The following is a 16,563-nucleotide window of genomic DNA, read 5'->3' as shown; positions in this document are numbered from 1 at the left end:
AGAAACTTACATTGGTTTATTTAATTTTTCCTGCTAAACCAAGAGTCCCAGAGCCACTTCATTGTATCCACAGAGTTTTAGTCCCCGAGCGGTACCGTCCCGCGGGAAGGGCCCGGCTGCCGGGCGCGGGGCGCGCTGCCTGCCCGCCCGCCGCGGAGGGCGCATGGCTCGGAGCCGCCGCGCCGGGTCTGCGGCTGCCGCGGGAGCAGAGCCCCGGCCGGGCGGCGGGGGCGGGCGGGGGGGGGCGGGAGGAGGGAGGCACCGCCCGCCCCGCCCCGCCGAGCCGAGCCGGGGCGGGGCCGCAGCGCCCCCTGCCGCCGGTGGGGGGTGAGGGCGGGGAGGGAGGGAGGGATGGGGAGGGAGGAGGGAGGGATGGGGAGGGGCGCTGCGGGAGGAGGGGCGGGGAGGAAGAAGGAGGAACGGGGAGGGAGAGAGGAGGATGGAGAAGGGGGGAGGGATGGGGAGGAAGAAGGGGGGAGAGAATATAGAGGGAGGCATGGGGAGGAACAAGGGGGGAGAGAATATAGAGGGAGGCATGGGGAGGAAGAAGGGGGAGGCATGGGGAGGAAGAAGGGGGAGGCATGGGGAGGAAGAAGGGGGAGGCATGGGGAGGAAGAAGGGGGAGGCATGGGGAGGAAGAAGGGGGAGGCATGGGGAGGAAGAAGGGGGGAGAGAATATCGAGGGAGGCATGGGGAGGAAGAAGGGGGGAGAGAATATAGAGGGAGGCATGGGGAGGAAGAAGGGGGGAGAGAATATAGAGGGAGGGATGGGGAGGAAGAAGGGGGGAGAGAATATAGAGGGAGGGATGGGGAGGAAGAAGGGGGGAGGGATGGGGAGGAAGAAGGGGGGAGGGATGGGGAGGAAGAAGGGGGGAGGGATGGGGAGGAAGAAGGGGGAGGGATGGGGAGGAAGAAGGGGGAGAGAATATAGAGGGAGGCATGGGGAGGAAGAAGGGGGGAGAGAATATAGAGGGAAGAAGGGGGTAGAGAATATAGAGGGAAGAAGGCAGACGAAGAAGGGGGGGTAGAGAATATAGAGGGTTGGGGGAGGAAAGGAGGGAGGGAGGGAGGGATGGGGAGGAAAAGCAAATCGAGAGGGGGAAAGGATGGGGAGGAAGGCAGGATGGGGAAGAAGGATAGGCAGGGGTGGGGAAGGAGAAATGATGGAAAAGGAGGAGGGGTGGGGAGGAAGTAGGGGTGAAGGGGGTGGGGAAGGGAGGGATAGGGAAGAGAAGGATGGAAAAGAAGGCAGAAGAGGGGATGAGGGAGGGCTAGGGAGCAAGGTGGGATACAGAAGACTGGGGAGAAAGGTGGGAGGGGGAAAAAGCAGGGATGGAGCTACCGTGGAAGCCAGGGTTTGCCACGGGGGGCTTGGAGAGAGGGTTCGACTGGGGTGAGGGGACACAGTGGAGAGGAGAGGCTCTGGGGAGCAGGACAGGGCAAGGGGTCCCCAACACGCTGGGGACGGGGGCAGGCATGGACAGTGCCAAAGCTGGACCCTCTGATCACCCCATGGACAACCAAACCCAAAGCCTCCTGCAGCTGCCTACCCCAAGTGCCTCAGGCCTTAAGGAACTGACGCCTGGGTCACACTTACAGAGCAGCAACCCCAGTGAGCGGGAACAGCGGCTTTTACTGAGAATAAGCTGCTCAGCAATGACTGGGAAGGTCATAGATGGATGCTCATAGGTGGAGGGAGGGGTGGCAAGAGTCTGCTGGCAATATTGAAGTATTCAGGGTGGTAAAAGTGGAAGAAACTTCTGAAGAACTGCAAAAAGACCTCAAAATACTGAGCAAGGTAGAATAGGGTATATACAGGAGAGACAGGCACCACTTTACTGGCTCAGCGATGGGCTGTGAAGTGGCTGTTACCACTCCAGAAAGAGAGTCTGGAGCTGTAATAAACACTCCTGCGAAAGCAGCTCAGGGCTTGGTAGTGATCAAAGAAAGCAAGTGCTGGGAAAGGAGTCGATCATGTAGGAAATAACTGAGGCGGCTACAAAACAGCCCAAAAACCAGCAGCAGTGGCCCCAGGAAGGTGGATGGCGAACAGGTCTCCCTGTTCAAGAACAAGTTCATGCTCAAAGAAATTACCAAGTGAGGGATTCAACGTATACAAAGACTCAGAACTGGAAAAGCAGCAAATGAAGAAGTGTATCACAGGGAAGAGCAGAGTGAGGAAGAGGAGGAGAGAGGAAGTTGAGAAGGGGGAGGTAGAGGTCAGAGACTGGGAAAAAAAAAGACTACAAATGAAGGGAGATGGAGGAGAATGAAGACTAGGAAAAGCAGAGGAGGATGGACGTGAGCTCCCTGGTGGGAAAACAACCTGTGAAAGCCTAAAAAGGTGCAGTGAAAGCCTAAAAAGGTGCAGAGGCACAGAACGATGTGCGAGGTAGGAGATAAAGGCAGACAAATCCTCAGGGAGTCAATCACTCAACGTGAAGCTGAATGGTGGCTGTGCAAATGGAGGGATGTTCTCATGAGGACCCAAAGTGGACAGAGGATGGACACGTCTTCAACACCAGAAAGGCAAACTGCGAGTCCTTGGCAGCTCAACCCCTGCTGTTGAACCTCTACCAGCACATCTCTGCAGGACATCTCTACCTCACAAGAGGAACAGCTTTTTTTTTCCAGCAGTTTAATGAATTTCCAACACCATTTTAAGCTCAACCAGAAAAAAGGAATTCACCCCAGAACAAAAATGTTGTGTAGGGATTGCTGCTGGCCTGAGCCCAGTGGGCTGGGGTCATGTTGCTCATCACAGCAGCACAGTCCTGGTGGAAACCCTTCTCACTGGAATGTTCATGGTATGGTCCCACCACGCAGATGCTCTCGGCACCCAGAAACACCCCTGGCTCTGAGGTAGCAGGTCCGGCATCATCCCAGGGGGCTCAGACCTCCACAGACTCCTACCACAGAGCCATGCCCTTCATCACTTCTGAAAATGGTGCTTCCTCCCCAGAATCAGCCAAACAGCTAAAAAATAGTATCAGGGCCTTCACAGGGGAGCTGGGCTTGTGCAGAGAGAGGACAGGTGAACCTATTGCTTCTTCCTATGGAGAAGGAGTTAATTACTAGACTGCCTTGGCTGTGGCATAGTGCTGTCTGTGCTGATGACAGGTGAAGATGTATGTTTTGGGGCTGATTTACATGTGTATGCATTTGAGGGAATTTTTGGGTCGGTATATCCTCGCCTGTGCTTTCACAGACCAGAGTTTGACTTTGCAGCTTGATGTAACACAGACATTGCTGGAGCTTTAACTTAAGTTCAGGAATTTCATGTGGAAGGGGCCTTGGCAGCCTAAAGTCAATATTTTAGTCTCTTCCATCCGGTTCTTGCTCCACTCACAATCCATGAATGAAGATCCTCATCTCTGTCTTCCCTCCTTCCTTAGTAATCTCAGTGGCAATGATCTCAGCGTTGATCACAGAAATGAAGTGGGAGTGGACCGGGGGAGCCAGAAGGGTCCCAGGGTCTCAGATTTAGTGTCACAGCCAGGGAAAGGAGGGGAAAGCCCACGAGCTTTCACTTAATGTCCCATCCACTGGCCCATCTCTTGTCTCTTTTGCAGTCTATAATACGTAATGCTACTCTAAATTTTCAGCTCTACTGCTTGTTTATGGAGGGACGAAATACTGTTAAACCCTGATGAAGCACCAGGAAGACCTGTCTCTGTTTCATCTGTCTTTAGAAATGGAGAAATTAGTCCCAATACTAGCAAATCCTCATTCCCGTGATAATGAAATCAGCTCAGTCTGAACTCAGCTTATAGAAAACCCAGAGCAATATTTACAAAGGAAATAAGATGAAAAAAGGTAGGAGGAAGTACGGGCGGGGAAAGCTACCCGTCAAATTTATTCCATGCCAGGAGCAGGACTGAGACTGTTCCCCCATTTCCTACCCCCTAGTTCAACTCGCAGCCCAGAAAAGTGTCCCTTCCCCCAGTTTTCTGTTCAAATATGTACACGTTATTTGGGCTCTTGTTTCTAAATTGCCTCCCTTTGAAGATTGCTTTAGAAGAAACAGAAATGTAACCCAAGAGCATAGTGGGTTCTGGGGCTGTGCAGCATCAAACTCAAACAGCAAGTGGGGAGCATCCTTGGCACGGGAGCACTTCGTAATGCAAGCGCTAATCATAAAGCAACCATGTTAATTGGAGCCCTACAGACAGACTGAGCAGAGAGAGGAAAATTGATTAAACCTGTGCTGTCTTGCCAAAATCTTCCTTTCTGCAAGAAACATTCAGGAAATGCTGGCTTACCAAATATCTGAAAAAGTTCAGGCGAGTCAGCTGAAACCCAATAAATGTGCATGTCAGATGGGAGTAAGTACCAGCAGCAAAATAAATACTATGTGGGAGATCAGTTGATGTCATCTTTCTATTCACTTCTCTCCAAAAAAGATACCTTTTTCCCCACAAAGCAATTACTGCTTTCTTAAAGGGCTTATAGACAGCAGTGCTGGTTGCAAAGAGCCATTTATTCTCCCAAGATGTTGATAAAGCCTTTCTTTTATCCCATATCCCTACACATTTGTTGCCACCTTCTTTAAGGAAACAAAGAAATTGACAAGTGTGCAGTTCTTGAAACTGCGAGAGTTTGGAGAACAGTTTTAGTTTAAAACATATTCTTTGGTTTTTTTCTTGAAAAAAACCACCTTTTCTTGCAAAACTTCATTTGGCAAAAAGGAAAAAAGTATTTTTCTTCAAAATCTGAAAGGTTTTTCCCTGCCGTCCCACCCTGTTGGTGCTCAGTGGAGTGCTTTTGTTTTCCACAGACCCCGGCTTTCTATAAAGCCTTTTGCTAGCTGGGATAAGTGCTGTGAGAAGCTCCTTTAGCACTAAGTGCCATGAGGTTGTCGCACGCAAAACTGCATTTAGCCAATACTTCCCTCTACCGGGAAAGAAAAATACTGCGATTTGTTGTAATTCCCTTTGAAACAGAAGGAGATAGCAAGGCAAGAAGGGTTTTCCTATCTAAAGCTGACAGGAGATTCAGGGTGCATGGGATGAAGAAAGGGCATCAGATTCAGGGTATCACCAACACATTGCTCATTTGTTAACTGGGCAAAAGGGTTTTGGCCATCCCATATTGACGCCCTTCAATGAGGATCCCCCCAGGCTCCCTTCCCGTCTGGCTTCCCAGCCCCACTGCTAGTGAATGGAGCAAACCTGCAGGGCTGGGTCCCCTCCACATCCCCACCTCTGCGCTATGGAAAGCATCAGGTCAGGCCACTACATGCACCAGGACGGAGCCCAACGCGGGGTCGCATCAGGGATGGTGCTAAAGCGTCAGTGTATAACGCTGTCTGGGATCTGGGCTTTTTCCTTCCTCTGTAATAAGAGCCCTGATTTCTTCTCATCCCCACTTCAATTTCGTTAAGCAAAGAGACCCTGACATAAACCCAGCTGCTGTGTCAGGGTACATCTGTATCAGTCTTCAGCTTCCATCTTTTAATTAAGTGTATCATCCTCATGGAGCATCTCTCATCAAGCATCCATGGGGAAATCCTGTAACGCCTGGCTAAATTGCTACATTTGTTCAATCAGACTCAAAGATATAATCCTAAAGTGAGCTAATCTAATTTAATGGGGAAAAAAATTTGCAGGCAGTGCCTCTGTCAACGAATGTGTCCAAGTGTGAAGAAAGCATTCAGTGCCCTGATAGACACATAACAACTCACATCACTAAAGCAAAATTTATTTCGTCTCCCTGAAATGGCTCACCCCCCCACACACCCCGCATTAGACCACTTGTGTCACACCAGAATACAGCTGCATTTTAATTTAGAAGGGGATGAAGGTTATGCTGTGCTGGGCTGAATTATGTCCCATTACCCTGCTCTTGCTGCCTGTGGACAGCACAAATATTTGGTGATTAGGCAGTTCAGAGAGCAAGGAACCACTGCTTTGCTAAGGGCGGGGGGGAGCGTTTACATGGGGTTTAGTGATTAGCGGTGTCAGAAAGGCAGAGCTTGGGTTTCCAGCAAAGCTTTCTCTTCCTCCTGTGTTCCCTGCATCGTAACGAACCACAGGCTGGGTGAATTTCTGACACACAGAAAGTTGAAATATTCACTTCACATGAACTTTCTTTTGCTAACTCCCTCCAAAAAGTTATCCAACCCCTCTCCACCCTTTCCCAGGTTAGGTAAACCCTCCTATGATGGAGCAGTCACACACTGAGCCTTTGCAAAGCAACCAAGAAATATAAATATATCACAGAATCACGGAATCATTATTCCCTCCTTTTTGGGTCAAAAGCCCCAAGTCATGACACCGAAGCTGCTTTACCCCTGCAACCTCTCTAGCAGAGGACACTGCCGTCTCTCCAGTGGCCTTGAAGAACGGCAAGGCTTAGTCCATGGAGGGAACCAAGAGACCTCCTAGGCACAGCTGGACTTTGGATGCCGTGGGGACATGTTTTAGGGGGATGAAATCTAAGCTTCGCCAAGCTCCGTGGGAGTTTTGGCTATGATTTCCATAGGGGAAGGCCTTCAAAACAGACCAAAGAGAAGTTAACCATTTCTAGAAAAATTTCCACATGGAGTCTAAAGCATCTAGAAATATTGGTGCCTTAGAGACGCTGCAAGATCAGCCACACATGAGGTGAAAATCACATTTGATTCACAGCAAATCACATTTGCTGTGTGCTTTCCTTCCCTTGCACAGGCACTCTGAGCAAATCCTTGCCTTATTTCTGCCTCCAGAGCCACCCTTTGTGCATTATACAGAGGATCTCCAAGGTATCTCACTGCTGTTTCCGGGCTGAAACTAAGACCGACTTGTCCTTTGCATTTCATCGTGTTAAAGGCACAAAAAAAAAGGAAAATATCTAACAGAGTCAGAGAAGTTGGTTGGTTTTGGTCCAACACTACCTGCAAGCCTGCAGTTAGAAACATGCCTTCAGGTGCACTGTGGAGGTACAGCTGATGAGAAGATCCCCACAAAGACTGGAGGGAAACTCAAAGTGATAAAGTAATTTTCTGCACTTTGTACCCCAATCCCTCTTCATTCTTTCATTGCAGTCCACCACACCCTCCCTTGCTCCATTTTAACACTAATTAAAGTCAAGCTTCCTTCCAGTACATATACTTAGCATTTTCCATGAATCATAAACCTCTTCCTTTTTTTTTTATTCAAATCTTCTAATAAATTGTAATGCCCATTAGTTTGTATTCAGACACTGCCATTTCAGTTTCTGGGAAGTGCTTGGGGTAGGAAGACCCAGCGTAGCTAAGCAATAAAGACCACAACGTCTTCCAGCACGGAAATAATAATGTGGACTTCCTTAGGACTGCTCTAGGCCTATTGATTCTCTCATAGGCCAAATCTCAGGCAAATTGTGGCTACAAGTGGTTAAGTGACTCAGAATTTCTGATAAATCCTGACAAATCTGAGGGAAATTAAACTGAGCTATCCTCCTGTTCCTTGCCTTGTAGGGTTTTCCGTAAGGTTTCTACATCTCCTGTACACTTCAGTGCCCTTTCCCTGGTGCTCCTCATTGATGTTTCCATCCTTACACTTACTAAGCAGTAAGCCTGGGGTTTGTAGGCTGCAGGGCTTTGACTGCCCCTGTTACTTTTCTTGCAAAAGTCCCCGCTCCACCAGATGACTTCTTTCTGGTCACTTTTTCCTAGCATACCTGCTTCTCCATCCAGTTCCAACCCAAGTCTACTCGAACAGCACAGAGATGTGACAACAGAGTCTTTCCTTCTGAAAAGAGGAAGACATGACTGAATCCAGGAACTGTCAGTAGTATTTTTTCAGCATCTTCAAGCTGAGCAGCTTAAGGAGCCCCAGGTGGACATCACAGAATCACTGAGGTTGGAAAAGACCTGTAAGATCATCAAGTCCAACCATCAACAAACAAACCCCACCATGCCCACTAAACCATGTCCCACAATGCCTCGTCCACACATTCCTTGAACACCTCCAGGGATGGTGACTCCACCACTTCCCTGGGCAGTTTATTCCAGTGTCTCACCACTCTCTCAGTAAAGACATTTTTCCTAATATCGAGTCTAAACCTCCCCGGCGCAACTTGAGGCCATTTCCTCTTGTTCTGTCACTCGTCACTTGGGAGAAGAGGCCAACACCCAACATGGGGGTGACATGGGGCCTGCCCTCAATTTCTTTTAATCTAAAACTCTTATCCTGATACTGCATGCACATGGACAACTTCTCTGGGCCCCGTTGCCTTTGGCGATTGCTCGTGTGTGTGTTGGTACTCATCCTCCCAGTGGGATGAAGGCACAAGGAGGATGGGTGGTCAGCAAAATCCTGGGTGGAAGGTTATAATAGGATTCAGTGACAAACAGGCGCTCACAAACTGGTGGTTGTGTTGGGCTGACCAGTTCCCTACTTGGGGAATACAAAAGGCACCAACAAGACCAAAGACCAGGAGACACTTTCATATGCAGATAGATACTTTCATGTGCAGACCTCCACCCTCCACCTTTGAGTGAACGCTATACAACCAGAAATAATTACTGAATATATCCACCAGCTGCCTCTTTTGCCTGAGTGAAGAGGCAAGCACTAGCCCTCACACATCTCTTTGGGCTTTCTCCTTCTCTCCTTTGTCTGCCTCTTTACAAGCACGGTCTGCAAACTTCTTGCCCCCCTCCTGCTTACTCCCACTTCCAACTTGAAACTTCCTTCAGATCCCACCACCGATTTCCCCCTCATCTTCATCTCCCCAGCAAGCAGTTTTTAGACCAAACTAGATCTGAGACAAAGTTAGAGCCTCTACAAGAGGACCCTCCAGCACAAATCACCTGTAGCCTTAATGTAATAAACCAGCTTGCCACTCACAATAACAAGAAAGGGCAGGAGGAGGACAGCATGCAGCCAGGATCTGCTGCTAATGCAACAGGCCCAATTGCCTGCTGGGATAAACTACAGTAAATTCACTTGGTACTCCAAGCATCTGAAAATTTGCCCTGTTAAAAATCAAGGAATCCTTTGAATCCTTCTGGTTTGCCTCTTTGGAGAAGATTTTAAACAAAGCTATAATTGCTCAAGGCTCTCAGCTTTTCATACTTCATCCTTAATGCAATACCCTACCTTTGACAAATGGAGCCTTTAAGAACCGTACTGCCCTTGACTGGAAATCTAGCATTAAAGCACATCAATGCGCACACTGAACAACCACATTTCGCTTTCCAAGCTGACCCGCTCTGAGAGCGGGGTCAGACCCTTGCTGGATATTGAATGCTCTCCTCAGCACCAAGCAAAGTCCAATTTTTATTTTTTTCTGCAGAGTTTCTGAGTGCTCTCTCAGGGAGGGTTTTTTTATTTATTCTTTCATCTGTTTTCAAGCATTGATTTGGGGGTGACTTTAAATAGGACAGGACTGGGGCTTCTGCCAGGTATTTTGAAGAGAATTTTTATCCTCAACACAAACACAGTCACCCACAGACAATAACACAAAATCCTAACAATTGACTTTTGGAGACCAAAGAGTTGGATGAGTTCAAGAGTAGCCTCTCTTTGTGTGCATTTGGGAGCCTGACAGAAAGGATGGATGCTGGAGAAGCACTTCCCGCTGCCTGCCACTTTTCATATTTTGCTTTTTCTAACGGATTTTCACTTCTCAGCTTTTTCTGCACTCATGCTCATATCGAAAGGGAAAAACAACACAAAAGCTGGTTTAAGTGGATGGTTTGAAGTAAAGGAAAAGTTGAAGTGTAAATATATGTAAAAGGCAGGTACCCACTTCCGAACTGAGTGACGGTTTACCCCATTTTTCTTACAAATGGGGTCACCATTTCACTATTTTCATACAACACACTGACACCAGTAACTCACTCATGTTGGTCCCTCCCCAAGAACATCCCACCACTCTACAGTCTTACTTCACACCCCAAGTTTGGTATCCAACACAAAGACAAGTACAGCTATGAAACCTAGCCTGTACAATGGACAAGCAAACAAAAGCAGTCATTTCTTAAAAAAAAAAAAAACAACCAAACAAGCAGAATGAACTCTCCAAGTCCACATGCCTTGAAATCCTGGCTCCAACAACATTCACAGCTTCTGAGAAATACTGAGAAATACAGCACAAATATCTCTCTCTGTCCTATTATCTCGTTAGATACAGAGGCCGTGACTGGTTTAGGGCTGTAACATACCACAAGAAACCCTGAGACTGAAACGAAGGAGGGTACTCACTAGACTAAACAGCCTTGGGCTCACTGCGGAGTCCAACACTTTCTCCCAAAATTGTGACTGTCCAGTAAACCTGTCAGAGCTTGGTGCTTACAACTATGAGGTCTGCACATTTTTTCCCAATCTTGTAAGAGTTATAGTGGGATTCATGCCCTCCTATTAAGGTGTCTAAAAGTCAGACCTAAGTCCAAAGCTGCGTAAGTCATATTATGTCTCCCCTCCAAAGGGTCAGTGGAGAGAGATCTGTCATTACCCATCTCTAGATGGATGAGATCAATCAACCTCTGGAGATGCTTTTCTCCCCTGCATTGCCTAGAGCTGAGGTTGTACTGTATTATTGATAAATTGTATTGGATTTCCCTTGCTACATAAACCCAACACATGAATATGCAGCTCTTCCCAGGGGTTCTTCCTGCCTGAACTGACTTGTAAGCAGTAAGTTGTAAAGGCACCCAGTCCCAGCCCTCCCACTTGCTTTCCATACCTTGAAGAAAGTAAGTCAGCCAGAACTCTCAGCATTATTTTTATTGAATTGGGGTTTATTTTAGATAAGTATGTGTACACACTTACATATGGGGTTTTGGTGGTTTGTTCGGTGGTTTTTTTGTTGTTGTTGTTTTCTTCTCTTCAAACATAACACCAACAAGTTCTTCAGAGGTTCTGAGGAGACCAATTCTCCTGGAACTGGTAAGTTCTTGCCATAAGCATAAGCAGAAGACCCTGCTTATAAAATAGCCACTGCCTGAAGAGTGCCTACTTCCTAAAGATTTTTTCTGTCATTTTGCTGTCTGTAAGAGCCACTGTACTTCAGATTTTTCTCAGCTTGAGAGAAAGGTGGAGACAGTGCCCTCCTGACCAAAGAGCGGTGCCTGAAGGTGCACTCCAGAAAGAGACCACAGGAACAGGGATGGTGCCCAGTAAAGTGCTGCGTAATCAGTTTATTTGTCTGAAGAGTTGTTGTTTGGAGGAGATGTTGGGACCGATGTCAGCTAATGGGCTGCTAAGGCTCATGCAAATAAACGAGAAATGGATTTTTAAGGAAGTTTGTAGAATTTCAGTAATAGAGGATACAATAGTATTTGCTAAAAGGCTTGGTAATGCACATAAGACTGTCTCAGAACACAGCTTAATCAAAATGGGAAAAAGAAATTCTGGATTGTTTCTAACATGTAAGTTTCATATTAGCTTGTCTCATGACTGACAAAATAAACCCCAAAACCCACAAACCCCAAAAATCCCAACCCTCCATAACTTTGGTTTAGTTCATGATGATTTTAGCAGACAAGGTCCTCAGCTGGTATAAATGGGCTCAACACCATCAATCAAATTATACCAGCTGAGGGCCTAGCTCAGGAATTGCTTGAAGAAATGAAAACTGGGTAAAATCTTCCCAGGCAAATTAAAAATTAACTAACAGCTGAAATTAACATACTTCTGGGTGATGGTGGGTATCACTACAATTTTTCTTGCTACTCTGCTGTAGCCTCAATGGAAGAGGGAACTAATTGACATATGAACTTGAACATTTGCCAGCTGCCTTTTCTCTGAAAAACTCACTCAAAAATAAGTTCCCAAAAACTTCAGGGAAGAACAGGGGAAAAAAGTGATTCTGGAAAGAAAATATTCAAATTGAGTAAGATCTTTGTCCTTTGATAAATGAGGTAGGATAAATTAAAGTTGTATTTTGCACCTGCTACACATAATGCAGATGGGAAGAGGTGCTGAGCAGCCAGGAGGGGCTATTTGCAGTGTCCCTCCCATCCCACCAGCATCAGTGGAACAACCTACATGTTTAGGTCAATGTGGTTTACATCAAGCATCCTACTCCCTGCCTAGAGAATCTGACAAATGCACTTGCAAAAGATTTGCCTGCATATAAACCCAAGTGTGTGATACAGCATAGTCAGAGCTGCTGGGAAGAGTGGTGTGAAGGAAATAGGGGCATCTTCACCTCCACCAGCCTCCCCCGGCTGCTCGCCATCAGTGGCAGCAGCAGTGCTTGGTGATGCATTTTGCAGCAGGGCTCAAAATAGCTCTTTTTGGTGGTCATTGTATTTTCACTCATCTTCCCCATTTGTAGCACTGGCATATCCAGTCCTACACAGAGCTTTTTAACGGGATTTGGGTTTACCTCTGTAGGCATCTTTAACTCAGGAGTGAGCCACATGTTTTTTAAGAGCATAACAGCAGTCACTCTTGCCCATGATTGGCAAACACAGTTGTGTGAAAGGGAGAGTTTTAGCATCCTCCACTTTTTTAATTAAAAGCATTTTGTTCCTGCAATTAATGGCAACAAATGCAGTGTGCAATATATGATACCTAATCAGTGAAACATTAAAACTGTCAATGGCTTATAGCATACATAAGGGGTAACAGTCCCCCACATCACTGTGCTGTGCTTTGTGAATACCATGGGAGGAGCACTGCTGAGGTTGAACAAGCGCACACTGATGAGGTTACCCTACAGTTGGGTATCAACAGAAGTGCTGTCATTGCATTCCACACATTAGTACCATTTCCCAAATCCAGCTATCTGACAAGGTCACTTGTCTCCTCTGACATTCCTGAGATCTGTGGCAGATGATTGCTCCTGTGTTGAACCTTGGGATGCAATACCACATCCAGCTCCCAGTTCTCATTTCAGAAGAAAGCAGCAATCCACACTGTGAGGAGAAACTTGAGAATATGACTTGAACCTTACTGAGGTAAAATATCCACCAAAAACTGAGCCTGAGGTGTGAACTGCACCAAGCATGTTGCTGAGGGCTGAACGCTGGACCTCACTGCCCCAGGGACTGTCCCAGCCAGCAGCAGGTTTAGCCATTGAGAAGTGCCAAACCAGAACAAGGGTACAGATCTGTTTGAGATCTTCCCCATTTTTTGGGTATGTGTGTGTACAAATTATGTGAGATGATGTTTGAAGATGACCAAGCAGAATGACCTAAAACTTAACTAAGCAAGTGCTCCCTATGTTAGGAAAGATGTTTCCTTTCAAGATTAAATGTTGATTTGAGGGGAGAAAATATGAAAGAAGCTAAACATTTCCAGGTTACTAATCCTACAAAGAGGTTTGTTGACCGAATGAATTTTCTTCTTTTAGACATGTGAAAACATGTATTATGTTGATAAGCAGCCCAGCTGCCTCTCCTCAATATACTGCCAGACATCCTTTTTCTGGGCTGGCTCAGACTCAGCCTCTCACACAGCACAGGGTCATCTCCTCCCACCAGGAGGTTTGACACCAGAATAAAACATCAAGGTACTCCATGGCTCACCAGGGTAAATGGATCACCTTGAGATCCTCCCACCCACAGAAGCTCACACCTTACCCAAAAATACCCAGTCCCATTAAATTCATCCAAGTCTTCCTTCAACTGCTCATCCTCAAGCCACTTCTCCCCCCAAAACAGCACCCAGCTCTCCCAGACCTTACCTTGACAAAGCTCAGACACCATTCTCCCAGGTATTCACCCCTATCCAAAGCAATTGTCTCCTCCCTTCTATATATATTTTTTTCCCCTGATCTTTTATACCTTGCAGCTGGCTCCTGATAGCTGAATGGGTTAACCCTTTCCCTGCCACATCCAATAAAGCTCCTGACAGTTGGTTCCTGCTCTTCAGCTCCCAGGAGAAGGAAAATTAGCTGCGTACTATCAGGGCTATAATGATCATGACAGGCAGCAGCTATGGCATTGCTGGGTCAGATATAGGAAAACGCTGAAAAGAGCCAAAAGATTATTTGATTGATGAGAAAAAATGCCTGTGTGAGAGGCTTTAAGAGGTCATTCCACTCACATTAAAATAATAAATAGAGAGGTGATAGTGAATAAATGCCTTCATTGAATGAAAATTGGAGGTACTAAAGAATTTTTTAATGTAGCTTTAAAGGTATATCAAGAACCAGTGGCTTGCAGCTGAAGTCAAGTTAATTTAAATGAAAAGGTAAGCTTGTGATTTTAAGTGTAAGGCTAATTAACTGTGAAACAAATTACCAGGGGGCAGACATTCTCCCTGATGTCTTCAGGTCAAGAGTTGTAACCCCAGCTGGATATCTTTTTTTAGTCAAAGGCAGCCCAACACTCACCTGCAAGATATTTGGTGGCCTTTAAACCTGTGTTTCCAGTTCCTTTCAGCGGTGACATGACATAGTTATAACATAGCTACCTGCACTAAGGTCATTCAATTGGTTTGTGTTCATACTATCCAAAAGCAGACCCTCTGGATCTGCTTTTCATATCAGCTTGGACAAAACTTAGTTTAGTACCTGTTCAAAAAGCTTCTGCTTTTATTTGCCTGCACTTATATTAAACCTTGTCCTGCACATGACTTATGAGCATGCCAGCCTGCTCTGCTACACCCTATACACGCCTGCAAAAGTTACTTTGCCCTTGTTGCTGGAAAATCTCTTTCCACCTTCTGGTGTTGCTATCCCAACACATATGAGGTCTCAGTCAGGGACCATCTCAATTGACTGGATGGGATAAGCAAACACATTTTGGATGACTGGATCTTGCTGTTCTGGAGCAACTCATGTTTTGAGACCAACAGGGTATGAGTGACAAATTTTCTAGGTGCATTTTCCAGCTTTCCTCTGTGCCAGAGGCCTGGCCCATAGCCATGGGATCATGGAAAGCTTCCACAGGGAAAACTCACCACAGGGAAACCGCACCCCTCCTATACACTTAGGAGGAAGGATGGTTGATGCAGGCTGTATTCAAAATAAGCGTTGCTCAATGATCTGGTTTAACCTTCACTGACATTTATTCCCCTCTCAGGAACAGTCACGTCTCTCCTCTTGACTTTCATTTTCTGGGATTAAACAAGCTAGGATTCCAGGCTTCTTTCTAAAGCCTTTCTAATCCCCTGTCGATCGTAGAAGCCCTTTAATTCTTGTTTGATTCGTATGAATCTTTCTCGAGCATCATTTACCAACGCATGCACGGGTGCAGATGCGACCTGACCCATGCCTTCCCAGTGCATTAGCACATCCTGCACTCCACGGTCTGTGTCTCCGCTGACAGATCTTCACTCGCATTTCTCCATTTCATGACTGCATCACATTATGCATCATAACCATTTTGTTTCAGTAATTTATCCAGGTCTTTGCAGTGCTCTGCTCTTTCCATCACCTGGGAGCGAATGCCCCCATTTTATCCCCAGCAGAGGACTTTATGCTCTGCCCTATTACATTTTGTTTATCAGAATACCAGTGGATAAGATCTACCACATTCTTCTTTCTTAGCAAATAGATTTCAAATCTATTTTGTTCAATTTTCCACTTTCCTTCAAGTCTTTCATTATTTCTCCTTCAAAACGTGTTCCACAGCCCTGCAACATGCTCAGTTCAGATTAGCAAGTCTCTGATTGCTTGAATTGCTTGCTACCTCCTTTTCAAATACAAGTATTACACTTGGGTTGGATTTCGTGGATTTTTTTTTACCTCCTGCTACCTTTCCTGATTTGACAGATTGTCAAAAAATCCTTACTGACAGATCTGCAGTTTCATGTACCAGTTTTCAACAGTATTTTTTAAAGGGGTTATTCTGGCCCCTGACCCCATTGCTTTAATTCCCTTCTGTGTTCATCCATGGATGTACTCACATTTCCATTCAGACATTTCTTGTTAGCCAAGGAAAACATAATCCCATATTGACTATTGTCTTCACTGAACATGAGGGAGAATATTTACCTGGTCTTTATCATATATATAGATAGATTATCTTTAACCCTAAAGCTGTCCAAAACCTCATCCCAGCCCCATTTTAAGCCAATCCCACATCTTCTTTATTTTTTCTTCTTCTTTCTTATATAGCCAGTGAGTTATTTATTACTGTTTCAGCTTCCTATTCATCGTCTAATTCTGTTTTACGCTGGAAATTCTCACTCATTTCATTTTGTGACCTTTAAGCTGTACCTTTCTTTTAGCACAACCCTTTCTCCCACTCCCTCTAAGCTCTCTGCTTGCTGCTAACACTCCTTTTTAAGGTAGTTATTTATCTGTTAAGGTTTAAATCTCTACAGTTTGAGATAGAGGCCCCAACTTTTTTTTGCACTTTGAATATGTCATTTTGATCTAAAACCACTAGGAGGAAGCATTCAACAAGTTTCACTGTCCTATTGCAGATCCCAATCTTAATTCTATTAAATTCAAAGAGTTTCGAGCAGGAACCAAGGGGTCTGCTGGGTCACAGATCCCCTTGCATGTGCTGTGGCACATAATCCCTTGAAGAAATGTATAACTATTCACCTTTTGGTCAGACTGGCTCCTCTGCTCCTGCTGCAAAGCAGTTTCATGACTCCGTCCTCTGAAGAGCAGAAGTCACTTCTGATTTCCAGGGTAATTTTTTCCCTGACTATTCTATTTGTCTTTTAAATGTTTTTCTCCCTCGCTCAT

At 46.0% G+C, this 16,563-nt stretch overlaps 1 protein-coding gene across 1 annotated transcript in view; it reads right to left on the bottom strand.

Moving 5' to 3' along the window:
- The window catches only part of LOC104259483 (sodium channel protein type 5 subunit alpha), a 220,916-nt gene extending 220,866 nt beyond the window's left edge, over window positions 1-50 (bottom strand). Inside the window, exon 1 of the mRNA XM_059819059.1 lies at window positions 11-50. The gene's annotated coding sequence lies outside the window, so the exon portion shown is untranslated. The remainder of the gene's footprint in view (window positions 1-10) is intronic.
- Window positions 51-16,563: the final 16,513 nt, after the last annotated feature.

Source organism: Gavia stellata, chromosome 6 (genome assembly GCF_030936135.1).
Source record: "Gavia stellata isolate bGavSte3 chromosome 6, bGavSte3.hap2, whole genome shotgun sequence".
NCBI lineage: Eukaryota > Metazoa > Chordata > Aves > Gaviiformes > Gaviidae > Gavia > Gavia stellata.
Note: the sequence above shows the minus strand (reverse complement) of the source record. Positions and strands in the feature narration are given on the sequence as shown.